At 42.6% G+C, this 16,145-nt stretch overlaps 1 protein-coding gene across 1 annotated transcript in view; it reads left to right on the plus strand.

Moving 5' to 3' along the window:
* The first annotated feature begins 1,584 nt into the window (after positions 1 to 1,584).
* Positions 1,585 to 16,145, plus strand: part of FAM169A (family with sequence similarity 169 member A) — a 65,353-nt gene continuing 50,792 nt past the window's right edge. Inside the window, exon 1 of the mRNA XM_045074432.1 lies at positions 1,585 to 2,133. The gene's annotated coding sequence lies outside the window, so the exon portion shown is untranslated. The remainder of the gene's footprint in view (positions 2,134 to 16,145) is intronic.

Raw genomic sequence — 16,145 nt, forward strand, 5'->3', positions numbered from 1 at the left:
ATAAAGACTCCCTTTTTTATGGCTCTGCCCAGTAAGGGCTCATAGATCCTCAAAAGTATGAGTAAACAGACTACCAAGATTTAATGAATCTCTGCCAAAATGGTGGTTTTTTGTTTTTTCCCCTTAAACACTCTAGGCCACATAATGTTGCAAGTAGAGAAAAGAGAAGGCAGTCAGAGTGTCCTCATCAGACACTCCTCACATAAGTAGGAGACAGCAGTTCTTCAGTGGGTCTTAGAAGGTAGGATCCTTGCCATAGGAAGAGAGCTGGGTTTATCTGCTTGAATGGGTTGGGTTAATGTAGTTCTGATTCCCACCACAGTGGCCAGACATGACAGGCCTTCCAGGTGCAAGTATTCACCTATAAAAATTATAGCTAAAAGTCAGTCACTCCCATGCATTTCAAACATGAACAGGTTGCTCTGGTAGCTTTACACTGAGACCTATGGCTTCAACAGTTGTAGCCTCTGGTAGCACAAAGAAAAGAAAAAAAAACAAAGAAAAAAAAAGAACATCTTCCCAAGGTGACAATTGTTTGGGATTATCATGGGAACTCCTACTTACACACAGCTCTAGAAATATAAATTCAAAAGTTTTGTGAGTTCAGTCATTCAATATTTGCTGTGCATAAAACCCAACTCTTCAAAATTCCTGCTCAAGTAGCTCTAGTCTATTAAGGCCCACTACAAATGGTAAATGTTTGATGTGTAACATTTAAGATTTCTGCTAAATTTTACAAATTAAACAGAGTAGATGTGAGGTTAAGAGAAACTTGAGGCAGCAAAACCTATTTGATTTAAAAAATCTGAGTCCAATATGTTTCTTTCAACAAGTATTCTTTGAAGTATTTATTGATCTTGTTGATCACTATTAAATTTGTTAAAGATTAGTCTTGTGATTACTAAATATTTACAAAAAGTTGAATAATTTCAAATTTACTGGATGAGGTGGAAAGAACGCTATGGCTCCAGGAGGATGAGTTTATTTTCCAAAAAGTTTATGTATAAAAGGAAGTCTTAAAATTACATACAATACTGTATCTCAATATAAACATACTTAAGTATAAACATACTTAAACCATGGCATGCATTACTTTTAAGAAATCTACCATGCTTTAAATGCGAGAGTGTATCTTTCTTCCGTGGGAGGGTAATTAACAAAAAAGCCCTTAAGTGAGGTGGGAGGGGAAGGGGAGGAAAGGAGGATGGGGCCGCCTTCCTTCTGGGTCACGGTTCGTTTGCCCGTGCTAGATTCCGAAAGAGAAAAGGTCAGCCCAGGAATGTAGTGATTCCTTATTATCTCAAGATGGAAGTCGGGGCTCTTGGGCTTGTCCAGGTTATGAGTGGAGAGCTCGATTTCCTTCTCCCTGGCGTCCTCCTAGGTGGCAGTGGGTTTAGGAAGGAAGTGGCAGGGCGCAGGCCCGCAGGCCCACGGTCCTCGCCCGCGCCCCCCGCAATCGAGTCGCGAGGCCGGGACGGTTCAGCTCACCCTATTGTAAATTCTGGGAGGGCCCACTGGAGGAGAGCTCCGCCGGGCTGTGCAAATGTTGACATTAAAGGAATACGCAAATTCCACGTCGCAGTCCCCGCAGCTTACCCGCACCTATTTTTATATCTAAGCCAAGGTCACTCCTTAATACCGGGCCACAGCCCTGAGGTGGGGCGTCGCGCTCTGCCTAGTGACGGCTGCCCGGGCAGAGAGCGGGCTCCGGGGGCGAGGCGGGGGCAGTGCGGCGCCCCCCACCCCGCCCTGCTGTCCGAGACCGCACCTGCCCGGCGCCGCCTGAAGCCCGGGCGGGAGGGAAGCAGGGCGGCGTCCCCGGCGCCGAGGAGGGGCCGCGCGGCGCGGGCGGGGGGATTCGCGGTGGGCGCGGGCGCAGCGCGGCTGCAAAGGCTGGAGGCGCTGCGGCGCGAGTGCGTCACGCCGGCGGAGGACACGGTGGGCTGCGGCCGACCCGCCAACGAGGAGCCAGGCGTCCCGGGCGAGGGGGAGGCCGCCGCACCCGCCCTGGCAGCCGGGAGCGGCGCGGCCCGGGACCGGCCGGGGGTCGCCAGCGAGCAGCCGCCGGCTCCATTCATTCCCGCGGCTCCGCCTCCTTTCCCTGGCTCCGGTAGCTCCGGAGGCGCGTCCGAGGTGAGTGCGCAGCCTGTCCCGGGCCGGGGGCCTCGGGCTGAGGCGGAGGCTGCCGCGCCCGACCCCGCGCCCCGCCGACTCCGGACCCGCGCCCCCGCGGGCGGCGACGGGAGCCGCCGGCCGCGGGCCGCCCTGAGGACTCGGCCGAGGCGCAGGCCCACGCCGGCCTCCCGGGCCCGGGGCGCGCGTCCAGCTGCCGGCGGCTGGCCGGATCTCCCGAGGGGCGTGGGGCGCGCCCCCAGGTGCGCCGGCCTCGTCGTCAGCGCCACCATTTTGTGTGAGGGAATGCCGCCTTCTTCCCTGGCTGGCCTCGGATCGCGTTCGGCTCCCCAGCTGCTGCGTGCCGAGCCCCCTCCCCTCCCACTGCGCCCCACCTGGAGCCTGTCTGCGCTCGCCGGTGGCCCTGGCTGGGTGAAAAGCCGACCTGGTGAGGCGGCGCGCCGAGGCGTTTAGACTCGGGTTCAGCCACGCAGGTGGCCTCCAGAGATGCTCTGACCACCTCCCTTACCTTCAGCCTCTCTAGGAATAGATATCGTATAGGTTCTCTTCTAGAATGCTGGTCGTTACAATTTAGTTCTAATTCTTAGTGGCCCATTGTGCAGTTTTTCGAGGCCTGTGCCCCAGGAGACCGATGGGTGAAGCACAGTGCCCTGGGTTGTTTATGCTTCAGGGACCTGGTTTACATTTACTCCCATTATTGTCCTTTGGGAGAAATGATGAGACCTCTTACTCCATTTTCGTCTCCTGGAGATTCGTGTGGGTATCTTAAAATTATTTTAGATTATTAGGGTAGATTCCAAGATAACCACCTGATGCAGGCCCCCTTCCCTCTTTGAGAGATTATTTCGAAACGTCAGTGAAAATGCTCCCTTGTGAGGATTTTAGAGGGGTTTGGGGCTGGCGGAACAGGTTACGGGAAGACTACCAGAAGGAGAAGTTGTGATTCAGAACTGTCACACAATTTGTCATTTTCAAGGTTCCTGAGAAATTGGTAGTTGGGTTTTGATTTGTCTTCTCACGAATGTACCTAAGTACCTAGTGGATTATACTTGAGCCATTTGTATTTTATCACTGCATCACAGGGATTAAAATCTGGCATGGTGGCTGTTGCATAATACACACGTTTGGGCCTTGGAGGGAATTCACCAGGCTGGATTCGGGCTGATGTGTCGTGTATCATCTGCTTACGTTGATGGATTGATAGCACCTGAGGTGTACTGACTTTGTTTGCAGACTGGATAGCTTGTTTTTCTCCTTCCGGAGGAGAGGTTTTAGTGTCAGTATGGACCTGGCTAAGTTTTCATGTTGTGGGGAGGAGGAGGAGGACAGGGAGTGAAATAGTGAGAGGAGCCTGGGAAATGACCATTTGTGATAAGACTTCTAGTACAAACAAAGATAAAACGGGAGTCTTTCAGTGAAAGCTTCTAGGTGTCATAGTCACTTCTTCTCTTTGAATTTATGATGATGATTGGTTTAGGGAACTTAGAAATAGATTATGAGTAGCAATATTAGCTTGCTGCATGAGTGATTTTGATAACCCAAGATGCTTTACCTGTGGATTTAAGTTCTCATATTAGTTTGACCTGAAATTAGTCCAAAAGAGTATTGGAATCATTACAAGTGGTATTTTCTAATAAAGGTACAATATATGCCAAACAGAGGGCTTAACTCTTATTTGGATAAAACAAGGTATTTTATAATAAGCTTTTGAGAGTAAAATTTTGTTACCCTTCTTAGGAAATCACTCTTAACTTTTTTTTTTTTTTTTTAAAGATTTTATTTGTTTATTTGACAGAGAGAGACAGAGAGGTCACACGTAGGCAGAGAGGCAGGCAGAGAGAGAGAGAGAGAGAGGGAGAAGCAGGCTCCCCGCCAAGGAGAGAGCCCGATGTGGGGCTCGATCCCAGGACCCTGGGATCATGACCTGGGCCGAAGGCAGAGGCTTAACCCACCGAGCCATCCAGGCGCCCCTTTTTTTTTTTTTTTTTTTTAAAGATTTTATTTATTTGACAGACAGAGATCACAAGTAGGCAGAGAGGCAGGCAGAGAGAGAGGGGGGAAGCAGGCTCACCGCTGAGCAGAGAGCTTGATGCAGGGCTCGATTCCCAGGACCCTGAGATCATGACCTGAGCCGAAGGCAGAGGCTTAACCCTCCGAGCCACCCAGGCGCCCCCACTCTTAACTTTTTTTTCCCGAATAGTTGAAGACTCTTCCAATAATTCTTGTGACAAACAAGTAATTTCTTTTCATGTGCCATTCCTAGCAGAAATGTGCCTCTCATTAATGGCATGTTCCAGGAGGAGAATTATGGAGGTGAAAGGTACCTTGGACATGGAGAGATGAGTCTTGTTTTAGGGAACTTAAGCAAGCACAGATTGTCTGCTAGGGGGTTGTAGGTGCCTTGATTGGATACGTCTTAGGTTCCGGGGAACGTGATTGATCCTCCCAGAAACTTCATATTTGAGCCATACACAGTTCCCACACCTTTGCATTGATTCTGTTAATACATGGATTACAGAGGTTCACTGAATCGGTACTGTTGTATTTTATTAACTCCAACTTGGATTAATGTGGTTTGAGATTTTTGAGCATCAATTTACCAATGTTTGAGAGATTAAAAAGGAAAAAAAAATCTGTGATTAGCTCCCACTGCCCCCCCCTTTTAAAAAGATTTTAAAGAGAGTGGGGGGTGGGTTGAGAGAGAGGGAGCAAGCATGAGCATGGGGAGGGGCAGAGGGAGAAGCAGACTCCCCACTGAGCAGGGACTCCAGAGAGGGACTCTATCCCAGGACCCTGGGATCCTAACTTGATCCAAAGGCAGATGTTTAGCCTTACTGAGCCACACCAGGTGCTGGCTGGCCCCCCTAGGAGAAGAATTATGGAGGTAAAAAGGACCTTGGACATAGATGAGTCTTGTCTTAGGGAACTTTAACTTTGTGGGGTTGAGGGGGAGGGTCAGAGTGAGAGGGCAGATGGTCTCAACCTGAGTCCCTGCTGAGTGGGGTGCTGGAGGAAGGGCTCATCTCACCATCCTGAGTTCTTGACCTGAGCCAAAAATCAAGAATCTCCCACTTAACCTACTAGCCCCCAGTCTAACCCTTTTAAAACCTTAAGTGTGTTATGTTCAGTTACGTGCCTAAAAATGCAGAGATGTGCTTTTTAAAGGTAATTAGAATATAAGAGGATTGAGTATTCAGGCACAGGTTCCAAAAATAACTTATGAAGGATTCTGTTGAAAGGATTGTTGGTTGAACAGGAATTGAAACAAAACCTTCATGTTTCTTCCCATTTCTAAGATTTTGTGATTATAACATGTAAAAGGAATTGTGTGATTACTGTGTTCAAGATGATTTTCTCTTCATACATCTTAGCCTTTTGATTCATTGTATATTTAACCCTGCAGTTAAAAGTTCTAAATTTAGTATGCCTCATGGGTAGTAGTATATTTCACAATTCTTTCCAGCAACTACGACAGCAAAGTTACTCAAAGTTTAATTTATTAAGAAAAAGGTGTCATGGCTTAAAAACAATTAGGGAAAAGCTGATAATTTACTAAGGACATCCTAAAATAGTTAGTCATTCAGTTTCAGAGCTGGTATGTGAGACCTTAAGGGTTATCTACTCTGTGGGGGGGAATTACTCGTTTAGCTCCACCTATTCTTTGTCTAGAAAGTTTATGATTTATCACATATTTTTAAAAATATGTATCATTTTTAGGTACTACCTGCTCCAGTGAATGTTAGTTTTACGCTACACCAGAGGTAGCTTTCATTTTATTCAGTAAACACCAAGTGTCTATTTTATAGTTAAAGGAACACAAAAACAAATAGACCTCACTTTCATGGAGTTTATAGTTAAGTATTGTGGATTAAAATGTTAAAAGTCCTTAACATTTAAATATGTACAGAGTTTTGCAACTATGGGTTGTGCAGTGGAGAGGGTTTATTTGCTGAAAGAAACTAAAGAGGGAAGGAACTAAGAAGTAGAACTGAGAGAGTGCGTGTCCGGGGAAGGAGAGGAATATTGATGCATCAGATCGTTGGTTGACTTTGGTCTGTCACAAGGTCAGGAGGGGTGGGGGTGACAATAATCCACTAAATCTGGGTGTTCAGGTACTGGAAGCCTTACGAGGAGTATTGTCAGGGCACCTGGGTGGCTCAGTTAAGTGTCTGCCTTCGGCTTGGGTCATGATCCCAGGGTCCTGGAATCGAGCCCCCCTCATCAGGCTCCTTGCTGGGCGGGAAGCCTGCTTCTCCTCCTCCCAGTACTCTGCTTGTGTTCTGCTCTCACTGTCTCTCGCTCTGTCAAATTATAAATAAAATCTTTTTTTTTTTTTTAAGATTTTATTTATTTATTTGACAGAGTGAGACACGGTGAGAGAGGAACACAAGTGGGGGGAGTGAGAGAGGGAGAAGCAGGCTTCCCGCTCAGCAGGGAGTCTGACTCAGGGCTCGATCCCAGTACCCTAGGATCATGACCCAAGCCAAAGGCAGATGCCCAATGACCGAACCACCCAGGTGCCCAAAAAGTAAATAAAATTTTTAAAAGAAAAAAGTGCTCTCAGTGTCATGATGAGGGGAGGAGCCAATTGAGGAATGAATAGGAGTGTTGAAAAGGTCAGAGAGCTTGACATTTTATTATACAATGATTGGTAAAGAAAGACTATTATTAAATAATTTTATAGTGTAAAATCTTTTACACATAAATACCAGTGCTTTCAAGTTATTAATACCTGATGAACTTACTCTTATTCTTCACTTAACAGTAGTTGTTATTCAGAGGCAGTATAATCAGAATTCAAGGGCTTGAAACCTGGCTTTGGTGTTTCTAGCCACCTTTTTAAAAGATACTTAATCTCTCTGGGCCTCAGGTTCCTCATCTGCAAAAGAGTAGTTATAACAGAGCCTGTCTTAAAGTGTAGGCAGAAATAAGTATGATCATGTCTCTAAAGGTGAGCTATTAGTATTATTATCATCAAGGAAATTAGGATAGTTTTCAGTACCAAGTTCAGGGTTCCTCATTTTTTTCTCCCTTTTGCTATCTTCTCATACCCACCCTGTGTATAACACAGTACTTTGTTGAGGTATATTTCGAAGCAACAATTTACTTTTTTACCTTTAAAATTAATTGTGATCTGCCACTGGTCAGAGCTTTGGCACTGCATAAAGTATAAACCCTTTAAACCCTTTGTAGCTTTTGTGGATTCTAGACTAAGAAGCTGTCTTGTTTTTTTGTTTATTTATTTTTTTAGTAATCACTATACCCAAAGTGGGGCTTGAACTCATGATCCTGAGATCAAGAATTGCCTGCTCTTCTTACTGAGCCAGCCAGGTGCCCCAGAACCTATCTTCTAATTTTAAATCTGGTCTGTTTTCTATTATTTGTGCTCTAATGAAAAATACAGCTAAATTTAGCAAAAAGCAAGCACGTTTGGAGTCTCGATATTTGGCTTTGGGATATAATGTATATCTAAAAGTACTTGAAATTAATTTTAAGGCTGGGGAGGTTTATTTATTTATTTTTTTTTTAAAGATTTTATTTATTTATTTGACAGAGAGAAATCACAAGTAGTTGGAGAGGCAGGCAGAGAGAGAGAGAGGGAAGCAGGCTCTCTGCTGCGCAGAGAGCCCGATGTGGGACTCGATCCCAGGACCCTGAGATCATGACCCGAGCCGAAGGCAGCGGCTTAACCCACTGAGCCACCCAGGCACCCCTGGGGAGGTTTATTGATAATGTTTTTTAAGCTATAAAAAAGAAATTGAAGTGATTCTGAATAAATTTTGTCCAGAGAATACTTTTTGTATCTGAGCTGCTTCTCAGAATGGCCAAAAAAAGAGCATAGTTTTTATAAAATGATTCATATAGTTTTACAGTTCGATGTACAAATGACCGCTCAGTTGGGGTCTGTGCTCTCTTGGCTGTCCTTTCTAGAACTCTGACACTGGCTTGGATGGAGACAAGGGACAGATGTTCTTGTGCATGCACTTAACAGAGGGGTGGGGAGAGGTTTCTCTAGCCTATCCTGAGGTTGAGTATACCAGCTGTAACTAACAGTAGTTTTTGATTAGCTAGTTGGCTAGTTGGGTGTAATTCATTTGTGGGTAGCATTTATTTTGGAATGGCTCCTTCTTTTTACCCTAGAGATACATGCAGAAGAACGTTCTACGTTTTCATCTGCATATTGACTCTTCACATATTTGAAGGGCAACATTTTCTTGCCTCTCTTCCCCAAGACTTTCCTTTACTAATTTCTCCCAATTCCTGTTTCTCATCTATTTTACCGTGGTATCTATATCCTTTGCCATCCTGGCTGTTTTCCATTGGAGGCACTCCGGTTTTTCAGTGTGATTTTTCTTAAAATGTGATAATCCGAATGGAATCAAAGACTGTCGCTGTCTGACCCATGAAGAGTGCAGGGAAACTTTTCCATCTCTGGATCTAGACAGTCACAACTGTAATAAAGAAGCTCTGTTTTACGGTTATTTTGCTTTCACTTTAGAAAAAGTTGCTCTTGGGGTGCCTGGGTGGTTCAGTAAGTTAAGCATCTACCTTCAGCTCAGGTCATGATCCCAGGGTGCGGGGATCAAGCTGGCATCAGGCTCTGCTCAGCGCGAAGTCTGCTTCTCCCTCTGCCTCTCTCCCTGACTTCTGCTCTCTTTTACTCACACACACTCTCTCCCTCTCAAATAAATTAATAACTCTTAAAAAAAAAACAAACTTAAAAAAAGAAAACCTTGCTCGTGGTTCATGTTGAATCTATTGTTGTCTAAAGCTCAAGGTCTTATTTTGTCTCTGTCCTTCAGCAATGAATAATTTAAAAACTACAATGTAACTAGTGAATTTCATTTTTTCTTTAGCTCTGTTTTGTTGTAATTAAAGAATATTTGATAGGCATTTTACTTTCATGAGTTTTTATGTTTCCCCCTTTTATTTTTTAACTTTAAAACAGTTGGCTTTGTTTCTTATTTTTAAATTTTTATTTATTTATTTATTTAATATTTTATTTATGTATTTGACAGAGAGAGAGAGATCACAAGCAGGCAGAGAGACAGGCAGAGAGAGGGGGAAGCAGGCTCCCCACTGGACAGAGAGCCCAATGCAGGGCTCGATCCCAGGACCCTGAGACCATGACCTGAGCCGAAGGCAGAGGCTTTACCCACTGAGCCACCTAGGCGCCCCTTATTTTTGGAATTTTTAGAAGCTATTTCATAGCATTTATATTCTCTGAGGCCTGAAGTTTTTACTCCTCATTTCTTCCATGTGCCCATTGTGAGGTGTGGCGGCACTGACTGCATGAGTTACCCACCAGCCTGAAATATTACTCTCAAGTTTTGATACTGCAGAGTGTTGCTCAGAATATTTTCATGCATGCACCTAGAATATGTGTAGTTGTGTACATGAGCAACATAATACACGAACCATTGTTATTTCTCAAGTGTTTGAATCCATTTACATTCTTACCAGCATGTCTAAGTGGTCCTGTTGATTCACCACCTCTCCAACACTTGATAGATTTCTTAATTTTTGCTCATCTAGTGGGTGCAAAATGGTATTTAATTGTGGTTCCAATTTACATTTTCTTGATTATGAATAAAGCAGAGAATCTCTTAAAAAAGAAGTTGGCTTTGTGTTGTGTAATAACCATTTAAAAATTCTCAAGACAGTGGATCATAGTTATTGGAACAGGCATTAAAGTTTGAGGACAGAATATTGCAAGATTTAAAAAAATCTTAACTCCTGAGGAGTGACTAAACATGTTTTTTTTTTTTTTTTTTTAAAGATTTTATTTATTTATTTGTCAGAGAGAGAGTGAATGAGAGCGAGCACAGGCAGACAGAGTGGAAGGAAGAGTCAGAGGGAGAAGCAGGCTCCCTGCGGAGCAAGGAGCCTGATGTGGGACTCGATCCCAGGACGCTGGGATCATGACCTGAGCCGAAGGCAGCCGCTTAACCAACTGAGCCACCCAGGCGTCCCGTAAACAATATGTTTGATGTAGTATATGGTATTTTTGTGATCAGAAATATCCTGGCTTATACTGGCCTTTTGTCTTGACCTGGGAGTCTGGGCACCAGGTTAAATCCTTTGGAGACAGATTGCCCAAGTTTAGAGCTTGATTGCTGCTTACTAGCTGTGTGATTTTGGGCAACTTACTCAACCTCCCCACACTTGAAGCTCCTCATTGGGAAACTGTGTTAAGAATACCAGCCTCGTAGAGTCATTTGGAGGAATCAGTGAGATAATGTGTAGTGCATCATGCCTGGTGCAAGGCAAACAAGCCAGAAATGATTGTGCTGTCATCATCATTGGAAAACACATTTGAGTTTTAAAAAATAATTATAAATGAATTTTTGATGATACTACCCCTTTATAATTAAGACCTTTTTTCCCCATCTTTTTTCTTCAAGTAATCAAGTATAGACACATAAGCTTTTTTTTTTTAAGATTTTATTTATTTATTTGAGAGAGAGTGAGAGAGAGCATGAGAGGGGAGAAAGTCAGAGGGAGAAGCAGACTCGCCGACGGAGCTGGGAGCCTGAAGCGGGACTCGATCCCGGAAGTCTGGGATCATGACCTGAGCCAAAGGCAGTTGCTTAACCAACTGAGCCACCCAGGTGCCCCAAGACACATTAAGTTATTAGTTACAAGGCACATCAGGTAATTTGACCCAAATGGATTATGCTTCCTTGAAGTTCTGAGTCTGGTAGTATAGACAGATGAAGAAAAAGAAGTCACATTAATAGGTGATAAGTATGTTAAAATGAAATACACACAATATACTTAATCAGAGTTCCTCAACTTGTCCCCCTTAAGTTATACCTATAAATCCGTTATGTACAGCTGTGGGATAGATTGTCTAAAAGTATAGCCTTGAGGGCGCCTGGGTGGCTCAGTGGGTTAAGCCGCTGCCTTCGGCTCAGGTCATGATCTCAGGGTCCTGGGATCGAATCCCACATCGGGATCTCTGCTCAGCAGGGAGCCTGCTTCCTCCTCTCTCTCTCTGCCTGCCTCTCTGCCTACTTGTGATCTCTCTCTCTGTCAAATAAATAAATAAATAATCTTAAAAAAAAAAAAGTATAGCCTTGAATGTCTCTTTCCTGCTCAAGATCCCTTAAATTGCCTCCTGTGTCCCAAATAAAGTCCAATGCTTTAGTCTGGTGTTCTTTGCCTTTTATGTTCTGTCCTCAGTTGGTTTTCCATGTGTTCCTTCCACTAATCCTAATACATCTTAAGTCTTCTGGTAAATCCAACTGCTTACAATTTTCAGCATGCTTCCTGGCTTCCACTTAGTGTGTTCCCATCTTTTCAGAGGGTTTTCTGTGCTTTCTCTACCCGTTGAAGCTCCATATATTGCTTTTCATCCAGTTGCAGAACCTTAACCTGTCTCATTTGTGGCGGTTCCTCCTCCTAGCACCATTGTGATTTGGTTTTACAAACTTTTGTTCATTAACTCATTTGTTCATTTATTCAGTAAATCTGTATTGAAGTCAGATAGGAAAGCTACTACTGTCACTTACCTCATTCTCTCCTAGGCTTACTGACTGTGAGAGGTAAGAAAACAAGTTTTCTCAATCTGGGTGAGCAGACCCATCTGAGGTTGCAAGAGGTTTGCAGGGACAGGTGTGTGGTGCCATGGATTGAAATGCAGAGTCGGAGAAGCCTGAAGGGGAAAAAGAGGTGTGGGGAGCCTGTGGTTCTGAATCTGCTTTTTCCAAGTTGGTATTGTACTCTGTGCGTAGTGGCAACCTTTGGTTACATTTCTTAGTTGCCTACTGAAAATATTAGGTGGTGGTGGTGATGATTGGGACTCAGTAGAATAGTTCATAAATTGTATGCTAAAATTAAGCACCACGTTTTGTTTTGTTTTTGCTTTTGTCTTGGGCTCTTAGATGTTTTTCTTTCAAATTGAAAGCATCAGTCTTTGTGGTTCGAAATGAGATAAGCTTCTGTGATACTTTATGTTGAAGATATCTACAACATTTTGCACATTGTTGAGACTCTTGTTCTTAACTATTGCCTGTGTCCTTGAGTTTTACTGTGCCAAACTCCTGTTAACTTTGATGAACACTATAAAATTAGATCTGTTATGGGGCAAAGAAGCCAGGTGAAAGGATTTTAGTTGTTGCTCTGATGTTGAAAGACAAAATTTTATGGCATATTTATTTATTAGTATTTTATTTATTTATTTCACAAGTAGGCAGAGAGACAGGCAGAGAGAGAGAGGGGGAAGCAGGCTCCCTGCTGAGCAGAGAGCCTGATTCGGGCCTCGATCCCAGGACCCTGAGACCATGACCCGAGCTGAAGGCAGAGGCTTAATCCAGCGAGCCCCCCAGGTGCCCCTGGCATATTCATTTAAATAGTTGTTTTGTTTTTGTTTATTTTGTTTTTTCCTTGAGTTTGGAAACTGCTTCTGTGAGTTTATAAACAGTGTTCGGTAGTCCAGGTCATGAAGTACTAGAGTAGCTGGCATGTTCTAGAGGAAAATTTCAGCCATGTAAGTAAGCCCTGTTTTGCCTCTCCAAGATGGAGCCCACTACTCCCCAAGTCACATTCTCTCTCCCGTGCATTTGGGATGCAGACACGTAAACTCAGTTTGGTGTCAGATGCATCCAAGAGAGACTGCATGTTCATGTTTGAAGGATTTCTTAGATCTAAGACCATCTTCCTGAATATGAAGAGAGAATTAATGTTCCTAGAAGGAAAATTTGTTAAGACTTCTCCTGATAGGTTGTAAGCAGTCTTTAACCATCTTGGGACTCCTAAAATACTCTACTTTTAGACCTGGAGTTGTGATAAAGAGTAGTAGTTAGGCATCAGAGCCAGACTGCCTGGGTTCACGTACTAGTTCTGCCACTTTAACTAGAGTGTGTCCTTGAACAAGTTTCTCAACTGCTTTGTGTCTTAGTTTTCTCTGCTGGCAAGTGAAGATCATTAAATTCCTCACTTAGTGTGTTAGTGATAAAAACCAGGCACATAGTCCATTATTGGTTCAGTGATTATTACTTGAAAAGATGATTTTGCTTCCTATGTAAAATAAAAATAAGCAACAAATATGAAATCTTTCCAACTTCCTGCCCCATTAGCCATAAACTTACAGGCAGTCCTCATCCATAAGTAGTCAGCGTTTTCATTTCTCAGAAGACAGAAGAGGATTTGTGAGCAGCATTGAGCCCACCTGAGATTTGATAGTTGAAGTGGCTTTTTCCCTCGTTTCACTTTGTCATATTCAGAATCTCAGCTCTAGTAATGGAGAAGGATTTAATGTAGGATTTAGGGCCTGTGTAGGGCAGGAGGCATACAAGAATAAAGGGTAAAGATAAAGAGATCCCTTGTGCTAATGTAGTACAGGGCCTAGGTTTGTTAGGGAAAAAATGATGTTAGGGAGAAAAGTGAAAAGGGAAGAATCAAGAGAAGAATCAAAATAAGATTCAGAAACAGGCTTTTTGTGAAAAGCTTGAGAGCATTACCGATATGTTGCCTGGATACCTAACCTATTTTCAATGTTGGGGAAACATCAGGAGAGGTAGGATCATGACTTGGATTGGTTAAGATAATTCCTTTTTTTTCTAAGAACTCTTCTAGCTCTAAAATGTCTGTATTTTTATTTATATTCCTCTCCCCCATAAAGCCTCCAAATGATGATAATCTATAAGAATCTTGAAAAATTAGGAACCAAATTTATAAAATACATTCCTCCTTTTAAGAGTATAGTTAACTTCTAATAATTAACCTTAAATAGGGCAAAAAAAAAATTAGTAAGAATAAAACTGTTTTCTCTTTTTCATATTCTCTTCCTAGGAGCATTTATTCTTTCAAATAGTTATATAACTTTTCAGGGAAAAGGGGTGGAATTATTAAAAGATGATTGTGAAATAGCTGATGGGCATCTTAAAATTCTTACATAAGAGATATTAGTATTGTGTTTTTATACAACTTAGCCAGGATTAATGAGCATAACACTTGCTTCATTTATAAATTAATTTGGACACTTTTTACACTTCATTATCCATTCTGTGTAAATTTTTTGATGAGTTAGTTTGCTTAAGGCAACACTAAGCTTTCTCATTCATGGAGAATCTAGTTAGCCCTTTGGTTTATCTCATGGGTAGAGCATAAAGTACTTGACAAAATTTGATCCGACAGTTTTACAGTTATGTAACACAGAACAGAAGCTTAAAAACAACAAAAAAGAGGGAGAAGTGAGTGATTTATTATAGCAACCTATGTTTCTCTTCAGACCCTAACCATTTTTCTCTTGCCTTTAAACTATAGTAGACCCACCATAAGGCTAGTAATTTACAGTCATAAGTTAACCAATATTTTTTTATAAACAATTACAAACATTTAGAGGTGAAAAGGTCCTTAGGATTATCTTGTCCAGTTGCATCACATTACCAATGAGAATACAGAAGCTTAAAGAGGGTAAGTAACTCGCCCAGGATCACTGATTTAGCTAGTGGCAGAGCTGACTGAAGAACTAGGGTCATACATAGAATTCCAATTCCAATTGCTCTTTTCTTTTGTAATATGTGAATAGAATATTTAATAACAAGGGCATTATTATAATATTTTATGAAATATTTCATATAACCATGACAAGTAAGATTTTGCATATCGAGTAAAAATGATAATATTGGAAGGTATATTCAATTGTTTGGATTCCTGTTCTTTTAACCCTACTAGTGGTATGACATTGTTTCTTCATCTGTAGATTGGGGCTAATAGAAATATCTCATTGTCTTTTCAATGTGGCTCTCTCTTTAAAGTGTGCATTGAGAGCAACTGGTAATAAAAGTAATGGATTTAAGGACAGACTTGCAACCCCAAAACATTTTATTTTATTTTTTTTAAAGATTTTATTTATTTATTTATTTGACAGAGATCACAAGCAGGCAGAGAGGCAGAGAGAGAGAGAGGAGGAAGCAGCAGGCTCCCTGCAGAGCAGAGAGCCAGATTCGGGGCTCCATCCCAGGACCCTGGGATCAGGACCTGAGCCGAAGGCAGAGGCTTTAACCCACTGAGCCACCCAGGCGCTCCCAAAAACATTTTAGTAGGAGTGTATGTTGAGGGCGCCCCCAAAAACATTTTAGTAGGCGTGTATGTTGAGGGGGAGGCTTTGGAATTGAGAAATATTTTCTTATTTTTATTTTATTTATTTATTTATTTATTTTTAAAAAGATTTTATTTATTTACTTGAGAGAGAGACAGTGAGAGAGAGCATGAACGAGGAGAAGGTCAGAGAGAGAAGCAGACTCCCCATGGAGCTGGGAGTCCGATGCGGGTCTTGATCCCTGGACTCCAGGATCATGACCTGAGACGAAGGCAGTCGTCCAACCAACTGAGGGTTGGACGTCCAGGCGTCCCTATTTTATTTTTAAAGCTTTTATTTATTTATTTGACAGAGAGAGAGAGATCACGAGTCGTCAGAGAGGCAGACAAAGGGGGAGAGGGAAGCAGGCTTCCCAATGAGCAGAGAGCCCTTTGTAATGTGGGGCTCGATCCCAGGACCCTGGGATCATGACCTGAGCCGAAGGCAGAGACTTAACCCACTGAGCCACCCACGCGCCCCTCTAATTCTTTTCATTTTAAAAACTATGATGCTATAGTTTTTTAAACTGAATTCAGGGGTCACAACTACTTAGTGGCGTTTCTCTCCTCATTAATGCTCTTTATGCAAATTTCAAAGCTTTTAAATTGTTGGACTGTGGGGAAACAATTATTTCATTTTGTGTAAGTATGTGAATATTTAATAATATATTATTTAATAATTTAATATTTAAAAATTTAAAAAATAATTATTTTATATACAAAATAGTTATTTAATAATATAAGCCCAGAGACAATTATTTTTCTGTTTAAAAATGGCCATCTAGGGGCACCTGGGTGGCTCAGTGGGTTAAAGCCTCTGCCTTCAGCTCAGGTCATGATCCCAGGGTCTTGGAATCTAGCCCCGGATAGGGCTCTCTGCTCTGCAGGGAGCCTGCTTCCTCCTCTCTCTCTCTGCCTGCCTCTCT

Source organism: Mustela putorius, unplaced genomic scaffold (assembly GCF_011764305.1).
Source record: "Mustela putorius furo isolate JIRA1106 unplaced genomic scaffold, ASM1176430v1.1 tig00537350_pilon_pilon_pilon, whole genome shotgun sequence".
In the NCBI taxonomy this organism is placed as follows: Eukaryota; Metazoa; Chordata; class Mammalia; order Carnivora; family Mustelidae; genus Mustela; species Mustela putorius.